At 39.0% G+C, this 14,447-nt stretch overlaps 1 long non-coding RNA gene across 9 annotated transcripts in view; it reads left to right on the forward strand.

The window, feature by feature from the left end:
• The window catches only part of LOC108446995, a 60,571-nt gene that overhangs the window by 8,579 nt on the left and 37,545 nt on the right, over positions 1-14,447 (forward strand). For 8 of the 9 annotated variants that reach the window (XR_001862347.1, XR_001862343.1, XR_001862345.1 and 5 more), the window contains one exon: positions 9,929-9,974. This is a non-coding gene — a long non-coding RNA (uncharacterized LOC108446995). Of the gene's footprint in view, positions 1-9,928; positions 9,975-13,754; positions 13,928-14,447 lie in introns of those variants that run through there. The other variant, XR_001862351.1, reaches the window with a different exon arrangement.

Genomic DNA, 14,447 nt, shown 5'->3' on the forward strand with positions numbered 1-14,447 from the left:
TAATACTTGTGGTGTCCCTTGCTTGACACCAGCAAAGACACAAGCTGTCAGAAAAAAAGGCAGCAAAATCTCAAGCAGATCTCTGCAAGCGTATGAGAAAAGAGAGGCTTTGCTGTTTACCCACAAGTTGTCTTTTAGCTTGTATGGTATTGTTAATGCCAATAGAAGTGCTACACTGAATAATCTGAGAAAAAAGGAAAATACCCCATGCAGATACAATTTACCACAGTGAGTAAGTCAGAAACTTTCAGGACAACATCCTCATGTTTTACAATTTTCTAATATTTTAGCTACTTAGACTCCATCCTTCCTTGCATTTTCCCATGTGAATATTAAAAAAATTGACTGAAATGAATGAGACAGATCTTCTCATATGTACAGTTAGATAGATATCTCTATTGCTGTGGACACAGGATTTTGTAAATATTGATAGGACAGTTTTGACAATTTCCCACAGTTGTCATCTAAAGCAAAGCTGTGGGACTGTGGAAAAAGAACCTTTACCCTTTGCTTCCTTTCCTTCACCCCCAAAGCAGTGAGATTTACCCGAGGTGAGCATCCAGGGTGAATGGCCCTACTTGGATCCTGCTGGCAGAGGTGGCCAATGTTACTGTGAGATAGATCACTCAAACTCTGCCACTGATTTACAGCCTGGTTCTTTATCTATCCTCCTTCATTAATGTACGTGTAAGTGTATACAACTGGTTAGATGTCTCCAGTACTAAAATTTCAGCAAATTGTGCCACAGTAGGAACAAATACATTCCCACCAGTGCAATTTGTTAATTTTGCTGTGGGTGTAAGACTTGTGAGCAGGTTCACGAGCAGTTCTGGGATCCAGGCTTACAATCATCTTTATATGTGTCTTTTCCATCTTTGTCCTGGACCTGTTTAATCTCTCTGAGAGCACATTTTTTTGAGCTGGGAGAGAAAGTAAGAGAAAAACAAAGCTGGGTGGTATGGCTTAGAAATACTGCCAGGCTTTGCATAAAATGGTAGTTCAGACATTCACCCAAAACATGAGAGGATCAGTCCTAATCCCTGAGTCGGTTATAAAACTGCATCAGTGCAAAAGATAGCACTGAATGCTTTTGAAGGGATGGGGTTCGATGTCAGCTTGAGGTAGACACGTATAGATCTTAATTGCTGCAGAACAGAGACAGGCATCATTTCAGGGCTAAGGATTTCCCAAGATGCTTTAAAATTAGGTTACTTTTTTTATTTTTTATCCCTCTAGACTGTTTTTGAAAATCTGGTTCTGCTTCTAAAACATTCACAAGCAAAGAATTATGGAAGATATCTGTAACTGAATACTTTGTAGCAGACAGTTTTTTAATGAATGACTTAAAATTTCTGTCTAGAAAAAGTGAAATTATTTTTTCAATCTTGTTTTAGGAGGCAGAGAGTATAATGTGTGGCCCCTGTGTGGCGGCAACAACTTTTTTGATTTATGGAAGCAGACACAAATAGTCTGGAATAAACAAATCTTGAACAACAGATGAAACTTGGTCACTTTGATTTCCAAAGTGGTTCTGAAGAAAACAAGAGAATATGGCAACAAAATAGTAGTCCACTCACCTGTACTGATCACATAATTACATGTGAACCTATATGCCAGACCTAATATCACTTTCTTGCACAAGGATGGAAGCTCAAAAAGAATCTGTGCTTCATGGTGACACCTGAAGCCCCATCTCCTACGTGAAGCAAGATACAGCATAGAAGTTAGGCCATCCCTTGACTCATATTCCTCAAACTGCTCTCTTGTTCTAAGCTGTTTACAACCACAAACTTTGAAAAAGGTTAACCGTTAAAAAAAACAAGGAGAGAAGGCGAGACACTTACAACACATAGCAATAGCCCTGCCCAGCATGAGAAATCTCTTTCAAACAAAGAAGAGTTGGTTGGATCCCGAATCTGAAGTGAAGATACCAACTCTGCTGTACTATTCTTTATTTCCTGACCTTTAATATCCGCGGAGGCAAATAAATACTTCTAGATGAGAGGAACTACATTTTAGACGATTAAAGTTCGGTGAGTCGAATCCCAAACATCTTTTACAGCTAGATATTTCAATGAGCAGTATAAAACCGAAGTCCCTGTCAAAAAAAGATAAGTTTTATAATGTTTTATGGTTATGCCTTTCCCAAAAGACATGAAAAAGTTTCAAAAGGCTGTGATATTTCACGTATGACAGTAGCTGAGAGAGACAGCACAGAGCCTAGGCTGCAGATAGCAGCTACATCCTGTTTCCCTGAATAGTCCTAAAAATTCACTGCCAAAGAACTAGACTAGGTGTGCTAAGAACTCTTAGGAGAAGTACTAGGCTGGGCTTGGTATACTAAGATTTGTCTCAAGAGAGATACTATACCCACTAGGTTCCTTTCTAGCTTCTTTTGTGTTTCTGGCTTGTAGTCAAAGGTTAATAAATGTATGCTCAAATTATCTTTTGCCACATGCACATGTATTATGGAGTGAAAACCTGACTATTTCTACACATCAAGTTATACAACACTGCAAGGGTCAATTATGGCAAAATTGTGGCCCTGTTAGTGACAAGAGCAAATTTGATTTGACACAAGCTGGGGAGGATTTCCAAGTAAAATTTGTAAATTTCTTCATTGGGCATCACATCCTTTGTCTCAAGCATCTAAAGTCAGAAATGCCTCAAATCAACATGGCACCAAAGGGCATATGGAACAGTTAGTGCTCAAGCACTGTTGCTAAACCTATGGTTTTCTTACTAGAAAGGTTAGCCCTGACCTGAAAGTTTATGTGTGATGCAATCACAAAGACAAATTGATCACTCCAACAACCACAACCATGCATGGAATCTTAGCAAGCTGCTCATCTTTAACCTGCCCTGAGGCTCACCTGGCGGTTTGCAGTCACTCTACACATCTGTTGACATCAACAAGGCTGACAGAAAAGTATGTCATTGATTGCAATTTCTGCTTTGATTAATTGACTCTATAATTTGTCTCTTTGAAGGGGGAAAAAAGAGACTATATCATTAACACCTTTTGAAAGAACTGTACCTTAATCAAGTATAATTATTTTTCTAGATTAAACCTTTACAACCTCTTCCTGTACTAGCAAATATTGTCTTAGGTCAAATGTGGTATCAGTAAAAAGGTATTAATGTATTGACCTAAAATAAGTTGTGCTAGGACTTGTTTGTGTGTGGCGCATTCTGGAAAGTACTGTGCCTCCTCCATCAGAATAACCTTCAATGAAGGCCACACATCACGAAGTATTGAGTTCCTGAGTAACCTAGCTTTCTAAGACAATAAATTACCACTAGTAAGTCACAGAATATTTAGAAAGAGCAGCAAGCAACTCAGAAATGTCCAACTATTAATTTAACTTTTGAAAAACTGAACAGACAAAAAGACAAAAAAAATTTTTAAGATGATAACTTAAGCTACATGAAACATCAAATTATATTTAAATACCTCCTAAGAACTGAGTGGTCTTGTTTTATTTTTATCTGTGTATCATTTTACCCAATCGCAGTGTTAATGTTCCTTTCTTATTATGGGTATAAGACCATGCTATTCACAGTGGTTTTCATGTATAAGAGATTCCAGCTCTATCTGATACCATGGTGACTACTCATTTCCTACTGGTGATCACCCCCTCATCCCATGGTTAAAAAGAGAAACACAGAGAAGGATCACAAGACTCTGTAATAATAATGTACACTTTACATATACTCATATTCTAGCATTGAAGCGAAAACATTGTATTCTGCTTCCTTACTTTGCCATTTTTTTGGTGAAAACCTTAAAAATTTATTGGAGGTCAGTATTATTTATGGAGCTAGTTTCCACTTTTTTTAATCTTTCTTGCCAAGATAATTTGTGCAGACCCTCCAATACCAAATATCACGTACATAAAATAAATAGAGACATTTGTGGACACATGTTGCCAAAGTATTTAAAGTGATATTCTTCAAAAACTATGAGTACTTTTCTTATCATGCACAATTTGGATTGTACTAATGCAGTTGCTGGTGCATGTACTTTGTATTCAGGCTCTTAGGACATTTTCATTTGTTAGGATATGGCTCTGCCATACCTTTCTGTCTCCTGCTTTTTCACTACTCTTAAAAAACCTTGTCTCTAGCCCCGGTTGCAATGCAAGAGTTTAATTAGAAATTTGCAGATGTTTTCCATAGGCTACATAGAGTGGGATTTATGTTTCATCAATGAATGTACTTTGGCTCTTACTTGAATATATATGCATGTACACCTCAAATACATGGGCAATGAATAGATCCTCAAAAACCAAGTGCAAAACACTCAAGCACATACTTTCTACAGTACTGAGAAACAAGACATTGATATTAGGGCTATCACTTTTGAGGTATATGCAGAAATATGGTGGAATCTATAATATAAGCACAGAGAAAATTCTTGGTTTTCATTCCAGTTTAATGATCTTTCACCCACACACTGAAAATAGGGGTGCATCCTCTCTCCACCCGAAACTAGCTACTTGAAAGATTGGCATCTGCCTGCAGAACAGGCACACCTTGAACTTAGTACTAGGTGGGCAATGTTTTAATCATGGCTTTGGTGATGAAAAGGCTGGGAGTACATTTCTTGCACTGACCTAGATGAATACAACACCACAGATCTTTGCTGCAATCCAAGCTAGTTCCCTGATTCAACTTTTCCTACACACAGAATCACAGAATCACAACAGGTTGGAAGGGACCTCAGTGAGGCATCTGGTCCAACCTCCCTCCTCAAGGAGGGTCATCCTGTAACAAATGGCACAGGATTGTTTCCAATATCCCTTGAATATCTCCAATGAGGAGGACTCCACATCCTCTCTGGGCAAGCTGTTCCAGTATGTGGTCACTTGCATAGTAAAGAAGTTCTTCCTCATGTTTAGGTAGAAGTTTTTGTGCACCAGTTTCTGTCTATTGCCTCTTGTTTTATTGGCTTGCACCACTGAGAAGAGCCCGAATCCATCCTCTTGATACCCTTCCTTTAGATATCTATACACATCTATAAGGTCCCCTCTCAGTCACCTCTTCTCAAGGCTGAACAGGCCCAACTCCCTCAGTCTTTTGTCATAAGAGATATTCTCCAGATCCTTGACCAACTTAGAAGGTCTCTGCTGGCCCTGCTCCAGGAGCACCATGTCTCTTGTACTGAAGAGCCCAGAACTGCTCACAGTACTCCAAATGTGCCTCACCAGGGCTAAATAGAGGGGCAGGATCACTTGCCTTGACCTGCTGGTAATGCTCCTCCTAACACATCCCAGGATTCCTTTGGCCTTCTTGGCCACAAGGGCACTGCTGGCTCACGGACAGCTAGTTGTCCACCAGGATCCCTAGGTTCTTCTCCTCAGAGCTGCTTCCCAGCAGGTTGGCCTCCAGCCTGTGCTAGTGCCTGGGGTTATCCCTCCCCAGGTGCCGGATCCTGCATCTATCCTTTTTGAATTTCAGGAGGTTCTTCTCTGGCCATCTGTCCAGCCTCTGAAGGTCTTTCTGAAGGGCTGCACAATTCTCTGAGGCATCAGCCGCTCCTCCCAGCTTTGTCCTCAGCAAACTTGCTGAGGAGGCATCTGCCCCTTCATCCAAGCCATTGATGAACAAGTTAAACAGCACTGAACCCAGTAGAGAGCCCCGGGGCACAGCCCTAGTGACAGATCACCAACTCGACTCTGTACCACTGATCACAGCCTTCTGGAATCTGTTACTCAGCCAGTTCTCAATCCATCCTTGTATCCCTTCATCTACCCTACACTTCCTGAGTTTGCTGATGAGGATGAGAGACAGTTTCAAAAGCCTTTCTAAAGTCAAGGGTAGATAATATCCACTGCTCTCCCCTCATCCATCCATGTAGTTTTTTCATTGTAGAAGGCAATCAGGTTGGTCAAGCATGATTTACCTTTAGTGACTCCATGCTGATTACTCCTGATCACCTTTATGTCTTCCACACTGGTAGACATAGTGTCCAGAATAAGACACTCCATTGTCTTTCCAGGGGTTGAGGTGAGGCTGACTGGATGGTCGTTCCCCTTGTCTTCTTTCTTGCTTTTTTTGAACACCGGAGTGGTGTTTGTTTGCTTCCAGTCCTCAGGCACCTCTCCTGATCTCCCTGACCTCTCAAAGATGATTGTGAGAGGCCTATCTATGATGTCAGCCAGCTCTCTCAGCATTCATGGGTACATCCCATTGTGGCCTGTGGACTTGTGGATGTGAAATTTATTTAGGTGCTCTCTGACACAATCCTCGTTCATTAAAGGAAGGTCTTCCTCCTGACATTCATACACCCTGGTCTCCTGGCTTAGCGATCCCTAAGGGCTGATGTTATTGGTGAAGACAGATGCAAAGAAGGCATTCAATAACACTGCCTTCTCTGTGTCCTCTGTTACCAGAGTCTGCCCTCCATTTCCTAATGGGTCCACATTATCCTTTGTTTTCCTTTTGTTATTTATGTATTTGAAAAAGCCCTTTTTTCACCCTTGACATCCTTGACTAGATTTAATTCTGGACTGACTTTGGTCTTTCTAGACTAATTTCATTTCTACTTATCCTGACCACCTCTCTATATTCACTGTGGCCTGACCTTACTTCCATCTCCTGGGAACTTTTTGCTTATAGTTAGAAATGACAGGGGTTTATTCCTTTATAGGGTTTTCTTGTGCCTTTGGCTTGCCCTGTTCTTGAGCCTTGAGGAGGAGAGACTTAAGGATTGACCAACTCTCCTGCAGGGAAAGAAGGGTCCCTGAACATATTCCTCTCACTGAACAGTGACAAACATAACTGGCTTACATGCTTCTGTGTCTTGATACATTGCTGAGTTTGGCCTTTTGGAAACCTTGGGTTAATCCTTCCCCATCATCACAACAAACTGCCATTTTGAGTTTACTGAAAAACAGGAAAAGAAACCCCTCTTAATTATTGACACAAGAGGAAAGAAAGCTGTCCTCTTGAGTCCTGAAAACTGGTGTAAAATGTCAAAGCTAGAGAGCTCCTCTCCAGTAAGTTATTCTCAGTAAATTTGGTCTGTTCATTGCACATATACACATATAGATCTGTCTTTATATATGCTTTCTCTTCGTGAAAAGCATTCTGGCTACTTAACAGGCATGTGGGATCCTGCATAAGTTATGCTGATTTTATATGATTCAAACTATAAAATATAAAATTACATCTTATTTTCTATATGCTTATACACAAACTATGTAGAACGTGAAAGATCAAACTGGAAATTCTTCATTCTCATTTGTGAATTTTTTTTCATCCCATGATCCCATTGGTTTCAACTGGGCTGAGTAAAAGGTCTCACATAAGACCACATTCTGGCCTTGTTTTAAAACCACATCAGGTCTCCAATCTTGCAATTTGATCTGTGCAAAGACAGTCACATGGTGTTAGTGGGCTGTTTTTCTGGCGTGGGAAGACATTTCATGGATCAAGGCCATAACAGTTAACTACCCAAACAAGAACATGACAAAGCTTCACTGCAACATTTAATCTGATGTTTTTTAGCTTATATTAACTTTTAACTTCAGAGGTGTGTAGTGTTTCTCCACCAAAAAAGTGTAATATTCTTAAAGTATTCTTACAGCTTTAAAATAACAAACACCACACAAATGTTTGAGAATGGCATTGTAGTCACTTCTGTAAGTCTGAAGTGGACTATAGCAGCAAAATGGCAATGCCTACAGAAAAGGTGTTCTTTTCAGGACACCCATTCCTTCTGTTGGATTCTTCCATGCTTGTTTGTCTTTGCTGCCTTACGTTGAAGTTTCCAATTTGCTTGTGAGCAATATGGGTATGAAAGCTCAATCAACCATCCAAAAGGTTTAACAGACTACTAGACAGAGGTGCTATTTCTGTGAAACAGAGGTACCTACCTATTTTAGATAGCTTTATAGTGCCAGTCTGCTTTCACTGATATCTATTTTAGTATTACGAGTGATCAGGAATATGAGTACTCTCTACAGGGTACTTTTCATAAACTTTTACTGGACTCTGCCCAGCACAGTCACTATCTCTGCAGTACTTCAGTGTGTTCTCTTTTTACAGATATATCTGATATTTCACTCCTTTAGTATATGGTATACAGATAGATGGATGCACCCACATGAACCATGTTGCATCAGTGGGCAGCCAGGTGTGCATTACAAATGGAAAGACTGTGGCTTGACATGAATAAAAGTCTTCTATCATATTGTACATGAGTTGATCTTTAATGGCTTTATCTATTACTTTTTTATGGCATGAACACCACTGTAAGATTTGCTGGTTATCAACTGTTAAGCTCATATAATGAAGCTCCTCTGCACCCATAGTTTCAGTTTTTAAATATATCTTCCCTGAGTGTATGCAAAAATATTGAAGGACCCAGAAGGAAAACTTTGCCTTTAAGCTTCAGAGGCTCTTAGATTGTAAATTAACACTGATGTGCTACATTTCTACAGCTGCTTAGAGCAGGACTGGAATGTCTCAGATCCATGAAGAATTGAATTCTTTCTGCATGTCCTTACCTCATAAAAAGTAATATTGCTGCCCACAAAGGTGCAAAGGTTGAAAAAAATTTCATTTCAGATGGTGTGAATCCATCTCCCAGGTTTGGATTGCCATTTTGATAATTACCAGGAGCAGCATAACGGCTTGAAGGGCATTCCAGTAGGATTTTTCCTTGCTGGAGAGGAGAACTGCAGAGGTTAATCAAAACAGGTACAGTCCTCCTTACCTGTTACCACTTCTGCTCATCTCCCATTCAGCATCTGTCTAATCTGCGCATCTTCAGTACAGTATTCCCTATCTCTGTACTCAGAAGGATCTGAATACAGCTGTCAACATCTCAATCAAGGCACAGTTCTAATTAGATTTCTCTATCATAGTGGAAGGAAATATACTTGGAAAGTTGCTCCATGCCATATTTCAACCACCAACAGTAGTTGTTTTTGATGAAACTTCTATTATGGTTAAAATAAGGACATATTTCTAGTTAACTTCATGCTTTCACTTAAGAAAGATTTTTGAAGCAAAGGTGAAGACTGAAAAGCTTAGCTGAAGATGTAAAAGCATGAAAGTAAAGGGTAGAAAAATTTAAATACTTAAATGTAGGAGCTTAAAATGGAAACTGGTGCACCTCTTTAGCCATGGCTATTTTCTGTACGAGTCTACCAGTCTGTATGAAACAGACGAAGGCAGACACATTATCAGTTTTGAGTTGTTTTTGCAGTCAGAGAAGGGGATGCCTTTAACAAAATAATTACTTGCATGGTAATATTAATAATATTGCCAGAAAAATTAATGCCACTGAGTACTAAAAGTATTCAAAACAAATAGGGGTCGGGATCAGGAACACTGGAATGTGAATATTCAATTAGCAACAACAGAAATGATGTGGGGCGTGGTATGTAAATGATGGGTGCCTCGGGCCAAAAGTTCTCAATAGCAAAGCCAATAAGATATCAAAAACACCCCAGATGACTGTTTTTTTAGCTCAAGAGAAAATCCATGTTGAAAATGTTTGCTGTTCTGACAGCAAAATCAAACATGGTCCATAATGCAAGCATTAAGAGGATGTGTAACCTGCACAGTATTTACAGCTAGGAAAATGGTAAGAAGGAGAGATGCTTGAGGAGAAAAAGCTTGATAACCAGAGTTTTTTACATTGACCACAGCACCCCATGTCCCACATGCTGATTTCTCAAGCAAACCTGTTGCCAAGAGAAATTTTTTCTTGGACTGTAAAATACATAGGATGTGCTTGGCTTGCATCAAGAACACAGCAGTTTATTCCCCCCACAAACAGCTCTATCTAGCTAGGCTGGATATAAGCAGAAAGACTGCTTCACTAATTATTTATACAAAGATAGCTGAATTCTGGAGGAGTCATAGGAACTGGAAGTTGGTTACTTTTGATTCTTACTGTGTTTTTGACTTTCAGGGCTGTCAGTCTACTGAAAACCATCTAGACCTTCATCCACAGAAAGGTAATTCACAAGTGATTTTTTTCCTCCCGAGAGTACTGATACTGCTTATTTAGTAACAATAATCACAAAGTATTTATATAAAGCACAATCTTTACTTGGACAAAGAATTTGTCTTCCAACCTGTCCCACTGGCCACAGCTACCAGCATCAGCCTTGCTGCAGGTGCTTGCACTGTGAGAAGAATATTCTTACATGTCCTGGAAATTCATTACACTTATGTGTTCCAGCAAACAGAGGCTTTTTCAAATCAAAATGACTACTTTTATGAGTCAAGTGGAACTTATTCGTAAGTGTTTTCAGATTCAAGTCAACTGGTTTTTACATTATGCACCTCCTTCTTGTCCCTTTTCTACCCACTTCTAGACCAAGAACTTGAAATTCTGAAACAAGATTAGCAGGCGGTATAAGAGGAAAAAAATTTTCCTAGTGCTTTACATACTGTCGTCCACATTCTCTCACTTGTTCAGGAAATACAGCCACAATAGGGGATATATGAAATAAATTTGCAGTTTAAAGCAAAGCTACAGTGAAAGGGAGTGAGAGAAGAAAGAACAGTGCAGCCAGTGGAAAAAGAAACAGCATTTTGGACAGACAGAATACTGTGGATCTACAGTCACCTAGGACCATAAACTGAACCTTACTCTGCTTTAAGAACATTTTAAGGGCTTGTGGGATTTGGTCTCGGTTTAGGCTCTGGGATTAGCATTCCACTTGTGCAAAGTATCATGGAATTTTAATGAATACAAGTAGTCAGACTTTCTGCTCTCTCCCAGAGATCTGTTTATTTGCTAATTTAAAGACACATTTCACATCTGACTTCAGTGGTGTATTTGCACCAGCACCATACTGAGGCAATGGTTAAAAAATCTGATGCTGAGAAATGTGGCATCTGTGAATCATATATAGTCCTAGATACACACATAAATGTTTCCCCAGCTTAGATAATGAGATTTTGGAATACTGCAATGAACACAAAGATCTAAGAGTCCAGTCCACTTTGCTGTTGTGAGGCGTTTCTGGATTTAAAATAATGGAAAAAAATCAAGATATTATTTAAGTTTCTGTTCTAAATGTGTGACTATTTTTCCTTAGGAAAAGAGTCTCTAGGACATGACTAACTTAGCATTTGTTTTTGCTAAACAGAATTGTTATACTGAAATAACACATCTGTCCCTTTATTCTGGGTCTTCAAGGGGAGTTGGGTGTTTAACTCAATTTGGTAAAACCAAACAGTCAATTTTCAAAGTATCTCTCTTAGCTACTCCTTGTCTTTATTGCAGGTTTTCTGAATTATTTTTCACTTTAAAATTTTCCTTTAGAGTTGCAGGGACCCATCAGCAGCAAAAATGAAGGGAGCTTGGTAAGAAACTTCTTGGTCTCATAATGACCATCTAAAAACCTTCATCTAGCTTCAATCAAAATTTTGGACCCAAATCTAAAATTTTGTGTGAATGATTCACATGCCTTGAAGAAGACTGTTCAAGAAATTTGTTTTTAGCCTTAGATAAGGCATTGTGAGATGAGTAGTAGATGCTTTGGGACAAAGTTTTAAGCCTTTTACAGACATTTGCTTTGGCAAAAAATTAAGTACCCATCTATGTAAAATCTGGTCACACAGTCCTGGAAATCTGGCTGTATTCTTTTTGTTAACCAAAACCAGACAATAGTATGAAATGTGGTCTTTTTTATTTCAATAGCATGAAATATTTTGTGTAGTAGTTGCTTCTTAAAATGACTATGAATTTAAACAAATACCAAAAAAAACAACAGCTTCAAGCAAAAGTGGAAACACCTGACCACAACATCCAAATCTTCCCAGAGCATTTCATACAACATTTCTGGAGCTTAACTGCATTCTCTAGTGCAGTTTCTGGAGCTACAAAAATCCTTTCTAAGTCCTTTAATGTCACAGATGATAGCACATGATTATTTACTGAATTTTAATATTTGTGTTTTTTTTTCTAATTTAAGAGTCACTTAAAAAAATTGCTATAAATTGCTGGAGCACAGTCAAGTTTTGGTAAAATCTGGCTAGATGACATATTCTCTTCATTATATATTTGGCAGAATGAATATTCATAGCTGAAGTTTTGTTCCCTGAAATACAAAGTTTATAACAGACATGAGATTGTGTTCTTAACAGTGTATATGAAACAAATTTTAAAAAACAGCTATATGTGAGGTTCATGACTCAAACATGACTCAAGCAAATCAACCACTTAAATGCCCAGGGTGTGCATACCCATACACCAGCAACTGCTGGTTGTTGAACAAGATAAAGGAAGAGGCTGATAAGAGGCAAATCCTGTGAGGGAGTTTAGTGATTTTATTAAGCCAATGTCCTCCCTTACATAATGGCTCCAGAGGGAACACTCCCCTGTGGGAGAGTACAGGAAGTTCAAGGTAGCCCTAAGGTATTCACCTCTTTTGATGGGCCATAGCTAAGGAGAGGCGGTTGTACATTCTTAAACAATCGAAGACTCCTGAAGTGCTCCATAATCCACAGCATTACATCACTCAGTGTGAAACTTGCTGCTCCTGGGGAGGTACCTGGGCATTCCCACCTGATATTAAAAGTGACTATAAACCCAGTGAACTCCGATGTTTTGTGGGCTTTCCCCACTCCTGACAGATCAAGACAGCGACCATCGCTTCGACCAACAGACATCAAAATTGCAACAATAAAGTCTTCTTGCAGCACCCAACAGGTGGTGACTCTATATCTTTCTAGTTTCTTTTTCTGATTTCTTTCTATTTCTACTTCACATTTACTGTTAAATAAAAATCCGTTCTATTGACTTTGGCATATGGTCTTGTTTGCAATAACCAGATCTTAGTACTATATAACTGTCTTTTAAGTCAATTGCTCTGTTGTTTCTCCTCGTGTCTCTACTTTCCCCAAACTGTATCAGCTATGTTTTTTCATTATTATTTCCCAAATAAGAAAAAAAAAAGAATGAAAAATCAAGAGCAAAGTTCACATGCAAAGATTATAATCTGCATAGTTCCCCATATGTGAGCATATTCAAGATAGCGTTCTTATTGATGTAGGGGCTGCTACTTTTAATGGTGCTTTTTTAGTCAGTAAAGTCAGTAGCAGTAAAGCCTTGGACTTGGTAGCAAGACGTCAACTGCATGTTTGCATCCTTAATTTTGTGGCTATAAACAGCCACATCACATTTCCGGCAAAAACAATGGGATTGTTTTCAGCACTGCTCTACTAAAGAGGCATGGCTTTTATTTTCTTCTTGAATATACAATTAAAACCATTCCAATCACAGAACTCTGCCCCTCATTCACTTCTGAAATAGAGCATGAGAAGTGTCACTCAAAAATAAAAATCCTGCCCTTCCTTGGGCCAAATAATGAAATAAAAGCCTGGCTGTGCAGCATTACTCACAGGACTTCTACTAAAAATTTGAATTCATTGACTAATTGTTAATACGTGCCCCAGTGTGCAATAAATAAGACATATTTTGTCATGAGTGGTCTTTTTCCCTTCTGTGTGGAAAAGATGGAAGTATTACCTTCGTCCTAGTTTTGGCCAGGACCTGGAGGTTATTCTATACCTCCTCACGTAGTTGTTGGGGCCAGGGGGAAGTGACTCTCTGGCTTCCAAGAAGGGCATAGCTTCTTGGTGATGACATTGTCCACTGTTGTTCTTTTCCTTGGGGTCCTTGGTGAGAATTCTTGCTTGTGAATCACCCTCTCTTTTGCATACTTTTGTTGTTAATATTGCTGCTGTTACCTTCCGTTTTCTTATCTCATTGCTGTTTCCAGTAAACTGTTCTTATCTCAACCGGTGATTTCCACCTTTTTTGCCTCCAACTCTCAACTCCATCCTGCTGGAGACAGAAGAGGGGAGTGAACTAGTGACATGTGGTTTGGGAGAGTCTTGTTGGGGACGCTGAACAGGGGAGCACCATTCCTAAACCATGACAACCTTTCATCAGGCAAGTGATAAGGAATTGCATGCATGGACTATAGGCAGGTTCTCTTCTTGCTGTAGAGGATTTCCACCAGTGCCTGGGTTCTTGTTGAGTAGTAATGAGATACCATAATGAAACAGTAGAAGACGTATGTCAGATGGTTCTCCAATAACATTAGAAAAAAAAGCAGCTGATGTATGGGATATTGAAGGCAGATTAAGTTGTTAATGTATATTAGTATATTCTTAATTTCCTTTTAATTGAAAAAGACATATTGACTTTAATTAAAACCATTTCACAGGAACTGTCAATTAGCACATGTCAAACTAGTTAATTCAGAACAGAATTCTTTTAATTAAGGTCTGCTTTCCTTTAACTGTGGGGCCAATGAAATCAGCCTTTCCTTATCAAGACTTTAAATGTCTCAAAGAAATACAATACAAATCTCTAAAAACTCTTATCTATTATTAGAAGCCCATATGGATAACATTAAAATGATGGTGCTGGCATTGTTCATGCCACAGACATCAGAGTTTCCTTTATG

This window comes from Corvus brachyrhynchos, unplaced genomic scaffold, assembly GCF_000691975.1.
Source record: "Corvus brachyrhynchos isolate BGI_N302 unplaced genomic scaffold, ASM69197v1 scaffold22, whole genome shotgun sequence".
NCBI classification, from domain to species: domain Eukaryota; kingdom Metazoa; phylum Chordata; class Aves; order Passeriformes; family Corvidae; genus Corvus; species Corvus brachyrhynchos.